We start from the raw sequence: 7,676 nt of genomic DNA on the forward strand, positions 1-7,676 counted from the left end.
GATGTGAGGTAATGGGAAATCATCTTTAGGGCTAGCTCTGTTCAGATCCCGGTAGTCAACACACATCCGTACCTTTCCATCTTTCTTAGGTACTGGAACGATGTTTGCGACCCATGGCGGATAATTGGTAACCGCTAGGAACCCTGCATCCAACTGTTTCTGCACTTCTTCCTTTATCTTTACAGCCATCTCTGGTCTTGTTCTTCTGAGCTTCTGCTTGACCGGAGGACAATCCTCTTTGAGAGGCAAACGGTGTACCACAATGTCTGTGTCAAGCCCTGACATATCCTGATAAGACCAAGCGAAGACGTCAACATACTCTTGCAACAGTTCAATCAACCCCTTCTTTACATCGTCTTCCAAAGCAACCCCTATCTTGATTTCTTTCTTGACATCCTCGGTGCCAAGATTAATCACTTCAGTAGACTCTTGATACGGTTGAATGACCCTTTCCTCTTGCTTTAACAGCCTGGCAAGTTCTTCAGGGAGTTCACAGTCTTCATCACCCTCTTCTTCAGCTTGGAAGATTGGATTTTCGAAGTCGAAGCGAGCCATAGCAGAACTGTTATCAATAGGATCCGGTGATGTGCATCTGCATGAGTGATGGTATGTGCTTATGAGTGTGAACAGTGAGTGAAAACTAAACAAAACATTGCCAAATATTTTTATTCTTTTGAAATTTTGAAAACTGTAAAAATAGAAAAACAGTGAACAAGATTTTGAATGCAAAAGACGTCCTTCATTTATGATAAACAATGCAGGTATTCACATAGATGAGCCCTACAATGAGTCATTACGCCCTGGGCGGAACGCAAGACTTGGACATGCATGAATAAATAGAGAAAAATTACTCCTCTAGAAGAGTGACTTGGACAATTTCCTCGGAAGACCAATTGTTGATGACTTCACCCGGGATCCTCGGACGCACCCAGTTGTCGATGTCGCAATCACTATCTCCATTTTCATCGTTGATCGCAGAGATCTGGCCATATTGGATGACGCCAGCACTGGAGAAAGTAATCGGCCCCTGACGAGTCTGAAGTACTGAAGTTGTAGAAGTCAGTGCTGGTTGATACCCAATCCCGAACTTGTCGTCTTTCATTGGTAACTCCAACAGACGCCCCCAACTAGGAGCAACACCTGAATCCACCAAGGCTTGCGCCTGCTTGAAAGATGAGATAGAGGCTCCTGCTTTAGCCCCTTCCACCGGAGCTGCATCCTTGATCTGAACTGACTCAAAGGCCTGACAAAGAGTCTCTTGAATTTCACCTTCCACCTCTACATACTTGAAGGTAGACAGGTTACTTACCAGTATGTCCTCCTCACCACAGACGGTGACAGTTCTTCCATTGACTGGGAACTTGATCTTCTGGTGCAGTGTTGAGGAGACTGCCCCAGCATTGTGACATGTTATGGGATATGCAAATGCACTAACATGTTTATCAATTCCAAAAGGCATTCTACTCCCTTGATTCTAGTCTCACATTCGATAAACGGTGTAAGAAGAAAATCCCGACTAGAATCAAGAAGAAGATATGAACCCCTGGGAATAGATAAACATGTGTTAAATGATATGAATGCAGAATGATGTGATGCAATGCAGTGACAGGGAAATCAGGACTGTTGTATCTGCTTGAACATCTGTCGGGTTGCACTGTCTGAAGAGAAACCCACTGAGGAATGTAATACAAGATCAAAACTCTGCTCCAGAAAACCGGGTTGGTTGGAGGTTAAGGTTCCCTGAATTTAGCCCGCCCCTTACTGGTAGGTTCTAAGAACAGAAGTTTGTCAGCTTTAGCCCTTCCGTCGAGAATAATACGTTTACCACTGAAGGTTTGGCATTATTACGGGATAAAAGACCTCCACTGACTCCCCTCAACAGGACATCCTAAAGCAAGTTCCCAGTCTCGGGGTCCTCGGATTGATCAGCGAGAATGCGCCCACCAGAGCTAACATAATCACGTCTCGGAGGAGAGGCCTCGACTGAGTTCTCGGGAAATGGTCACCAGAGTCGACGATTTCTAAAGGAATATCTGTCGTTATGGAACACCCATAGGACAAAATATATCCAACAGAAACCTCGTCTGGAATGTGGGTCTCATGAACAACTTAACGTAGCAACATACCACGCAAGCCTCATGACTATCCACTCTAACACCTATGTGTACACTCAAGCCTGGGTAGTGGGCTTATCTCTCATAAAATATCCCATCCAACAAACAGACAATCCCACAGAGCCAACAGACACAGCAATGATATGTACACAATGCAAAAGAATAAAGCAGATAAATGCTTGGAAATAAATAACTGTACAAAAGAATAAACACTCAACAAATAAGAAACCTACAAAAGCTAGGAGGGACTCGCTTAGGGAAACCAGAGATTCTGGGTTCGTTCCCCAGCAGAGTCGCCAGCTGTCGCAGCCTGAAAAAATCAGTGGTGCGAAAAAAACAACCGGCGAGAAAGAAATGATAGAAGAGTCGCCACCGTGCGTTATTTATCCCAAAGGAGGGAAAGGAAACGCTCGAAGTAAACCTGGAGAAAGGAAAGGAAAAGACAAGGTCTCGCAACCAAATCTTGGGTTCGGGAGTCGATTATGCGAAGGGAAGGTATTAGCACCCCTACGCATCCGTAGTACTCTACGGGATCCACTCTTGTTGTTCTTGTCTAAAGGGTGTGTGTTTATCTAATGTACTATTTACTAAAAGAAAGGGTCAAAGAAAATGACTCGCACAGATATCGCATCTATTGCATACGTATCTCATCTGAATATGAGAATCAGAGTCTTCGTAGCTCGGCTACCTAGGGGTTAAAGAGATGTGTGCTCGCTAAGACGTCGCATCTTATGCCTACGTATCTCATCGGGAATGAGAATCAGAGAAAAACGTAGTTCAACTAACTACGGGAATAAGGGTCTCGATTGCAACTAGGGCAAGAGAAAGGGAAGGTCTCGATCGCAACGAGGGCGAGAGAAAGGATCGCAACAAGGGCGAAAGCAAACAAGGATTAGTTATTAGTCGTTAGTCAAACTCGGCAAGACATCGCATCTCGTGCCTACGTATCTCATCTGAACATGAGAATCAGAGTTGCCGTAGTTCGGCTACATAGGGATTGCCATCTGAACATGGACTTACAAAGGAGGACACCAGTTGTGTCAAAGGAGAGTGGGCGATGTGTTCACGTCCTAGCAGTAGGTGTCGTAGCTCGCTGAATCGAGTCTTAAGCAGTTACCTCTTTGCAATAGAACGAACTACATGCCACAAGATCAGAGACGCTCGGAAAGGTCTAGAAGTGGGGAAGCTCTGCCCTAGAGTTGTCATGCAATATGTACTTAGGTGTTTAGGATTTACAAATGGGAATATCTACCTAATGTTAGCATGCAAAGAATATGGGAATTCTACCTATGTTATCATACAAAAGAATAAGGGAATCCTACCTATGTTATCATACAAAAGGATATGGGAATCCTACCTATGTTATCATACAAAAGGATATGGGAATCCTACCTATGTTATCATGCAAAGGGTTCTATCTAATGGGTGCTACCTAATCGGAACAAGAATCGACGAATGGAGCAAGGAGAAGTGTTAGGGATAAGGGTAGATGGCGACGCATGAAGCAATCGACTTACAAGGTTGATGGCGATGCATAAAGCAATCGGCTTACAAGGTTGATGGCGATGCATAAAGCAATCGACTTACAAAAGGGTGGATGAATGCGTGCTGGTTCTGTTAGGTTTTGAAAAAATGATTACTCGACGTTGGATCGAGGTTTTGATCTTGCTTTGAAATGGTTATCGAATGCTCATTTTTATTTCTTGTATTAACAGATGAATGAAGAATGAAAGAATATTATACATTTCATGGGAGAGGGATACATTTGTTATGAATGGGGATTGTTCATGGCAAACAAACAATAATAATACATGCCTCAAACACCATACAAGTAGGCCACAGTTAATCAAACAAGTAAGATATAAACAAGTATATAATCGAATCAAATAATCAAAGAATGAAATAATGAAGCATTAAACAATGTATGAGTGTAAGTGCAAGGGAACCGGCTCATTGTAAGAAAGCCCAAGAGTAAGCTATGTGAGGTCGATGGCGATGCTTAAAAAGCAATCGACTTACAAGGGTGTGAAAAATGGGCTCGATATTAAATCGAGAAAAACATGATTTTTATAGTTTTAAAATGGTTTTTGAATTAAATTAGAAGACAACAACTTAACAAAATGAACATATGAGTGTAATAAAGGCATAAACATAAGAATAAATGAAAATGCTAAAGAAAAATAAAATAACTAAAAGAAATAAAATGCAAAGGAAAATGCTACACATGAGTATTAAACCCACCCCACTCAAGAATATGAACACTGTCCTCCTCCACCAGACCACTCAGGGTTATTTAACATTGTGCTGCTACGTTGAATATATAAACCGGGATAAAAATAAAAAGAGTTAAAATAAAAAAACAAATTAAACATTTTTTATGGTTTTTGTGTTAAAAACAAATTAAATTAAATAAAAAAAAATTAAAAAAGGAAAAAAAAACAAAAAAAATGGAAACGGAGAACACAGATGTTCGTCTTCCTTCACCCTCTCCCCAACCTCACGAACTCAAACTTTCCCAACGACGACAATCTCAACGAACTCGCCCCTCTCATCCCTGTTATGAAATCACTCATCAACGAAACCCTCTCACGCTCTCAAACTCAGCGAATCAATCTCTCTCAACTCTCACAATGTTTCGTCAACAAGCACATGAGAAGGATAAAAAGAAGGAGAAGGAAGCTCTTACAAAGTGTCGCGGTGGTGGCGGTGAAGGATGCGCAGAAGTTGGCCTCCAGGTAAACGATTTTGGGGTTTTTAGGTTTTTTCTCAAATTTTCGCTTCCACCTCTCTCTGTTGTTAATTCCTCTTTTTTTATATTAGGGTTTATAGTCTCTTTTCCGCCTCCGATTTTTGTTGTGCCCCCCTTTTTACTGATTTCTCTTTCTCCTTTTTATGCTCTCAGCTTAGGGTTTCGAATTGGTGCCCTTGTGTTCAAAAGCGTATCTCTGCAAAATCCTCTTTGATGTTCTCAGTTTGGATGGGCTTGTTTAATGCTAAAACCGAAAACGGTATTCTGAACTCAACCTTTCTTCTTCATTTTTGTCTCTATGCCAAATTGGGATATTTCTGACTTTTGCACTTTGACTGTTGGCTAATTAACTTTACCTTTTTACTGCAGTGAAAATGGTGTCTGATGAATTTCAATTTTGGTTCTTCAGCTTGTTAATGGTTTGCTGACAGTAGGACGATGATGCAGAATGTCTTGAATATGGCTTTTGCAACTGGACTGTTGTATGATGTTGTGCAGCTGGTGTGGTTTATAGGTTCATGGCTTGATGTTACGCTTGGTGTAGCAGGGTGACTAAGGTCTGCAGTTGGCCTGTTACATTGAGCAAGATGAATGGTCATCTATTGTTGCAGATGTATTAATGGGTTTTGAGTTTCATTGCCCAAGTTAGGCATGTGACAACTAGGTATTTCTTATGGTCTTGTTTTGCAATAGGTTTGCAACTCCGATTGATATTTTGTGGACTGGTTCAGGGTCATGATGCCACTGACTTGTAATTGGCTTCAATACGGGATAGTCTTGGTTTGCATCATGCAACACTAATTCCACTCAAGGGTTGGCATGCTTCATGTTGTAGGACCTTGTTTGTCTTGTGGTGAGCTTTTGGATAATTGTTGGACTGTCTTTGTATTGTAGGATGACCTTTCAGCTAGGCAATGTTGGTTTCAATTTCGCATTAGGTCCTGCTTGCTTATGCTCACAACAGATTATGACTTGGACATTGACAACAAACTTAAGGCTTTAGTTTCATGGTATGTCAACAACACTTCATGTCTTGTGCATTGATGGTGTTTCTTGTTGGTTATGACTTGGTTGAGAGGTTTGGTTAATTGTTGCTTCCAGCTAGTCAACAGGTTTAGGTTTCCAACGCCTTGCAAATCACTTGTCTCTATTCTTTTATTGCAGATCTGGTGGTCATGTTGTTTGGTGATGATGGAAAGAGTGGGTGCATTGTGGAATGGAGCATGAGGATTATGGTAATTAAGCCTTGGTAGCATGTTTCCACTACATGATGCTTCTTGATACAACTTGTTGGCGTAATGCCAACCAGTCTAGATACGATATCCCTTGATGGTCATGACTGAATTTGGTCCTGTTGGATTGTTTCTGCAGGTATTTCCAGGATTTTATAGCAGTGTTTACATGCTGATTGCACTGTAGCCTTGTTGTAGCAGGTAGGTGTACAATGTGTTTGTGACTCTTATGAGGTATGCAGGACAATCCTTAGGTATTGAACTGGAACATAATGCCTTGTATACCTTGTTGTCTCCTATTGTGAATTGTGGCTCAAGTTTGATGCAGGATGGCTTGATACATGTTGGCACAGTCATGGGGTGGCAAGACAAGCAGGGCAGATGGCTTGAGTTAGCAACATATGTTCCCAATGGAGAATTGTGCCGGTGACTGCAGGTTTAATACCAATTGGATTGGTTGAAATTAAATGCCATGTGGTTATGATCAAGGTAAACCTAGCCATTAGCTCATGTTTTAGATTATGGTGCATCATTCTCTTGTTTCTGCTAGAGGTTCGTGGCAATGTGCTAATTGGTTTTGCAGGCTGCTGCTGCTTGGTGGCAGGACCATGGCTGCTGCAGGAATCTAATCCTAATGACAGGATGTTGTTCATGTGAGATCAAGACCAAACCCAAGCATCATCCTTGGTGTATGTAAGTGTAATGTCTAGTGCGGCTGTGATACTTGGTTGTGTTATGGCATGTGTGATGTTTAAGTATTGTGACATGATTTTGGTTAATTATTTTGGCTTGACCCTTCAACTGTATGCTTTTTCACTGAACTGTTTTGGATTGTTGGGAAGGATGTCGGTGTTCTTGGAGCAGGTTTGTTATAGGTCAGGGCTGGTATGAAGTTTCCTGAGGTTGGTTATGCTGGACCATTTATACAAGGAGGTTTCCATGTAGCTCTCATGAGCCATTATCGCAATCACAATCTCAAGGTCAAGTGTAGGTTCAGTGCTGCTGGAAAGTATTGGGCAAGGCAAAGCAATTTGTAACATGAACTGCTTGCAGCGGCATGGCTGACATATGGTTTCCCTTGGCTAGGTCATTTGTTTTCAAGGTTTGGTGTATTGTATTCTTGGTACGAGCTATGAGTGATAAGCAAAGTATTATGTTGGATTAATAGAGAACTCTTTGGACCTGGTTTGGGATAGACCAAGGCTAATGACCGTTGATTCAAAGATGTTCAAATAGCATGGTGTGCACAAAGTCACTTACTTGCAAATGAAGTAATCAAGAAAATCATCAACAAACATGAAGATTGGATGACACAATGAAACAAAGGGCCAGGCCAAGTTTGGATAGTCAAGAGCAAGTGAGGGTTGACTTTGGTCAAAGTTGACCAAAAAGTCAACCGTTGACCAAAGTCAACAATTGGTCAAAAATGCATTTTTTTTGTATCTTCTTTGTAAATGCAAAATGAATTATTGGTTAGGATGAAATTTAGGGTTTAAAGAATTTGGGTTGACTTTGGTCAAAGTTGACCAAAAAGTCAACTGTTGACCAAAGTCAACAGTTGGTCAAAAATGCCAAATTTTG

This window comes from Lathyrus oleraceus, chromosome 4, assembly GCF_024323335.1.
Source record: "Lathyrus oleraceus cultivar Zhongwan6 chromosome 4, CAAS_Psat_ZW6_1.0, whole genome shotgun sequence".
Lineage (NCBI taxonomy): Eukaryota > Viridiplantae > Streptophyta > Magnoliopsida > Fabales > Fabaceae > Lathyrus > Lathyrus oleraceus.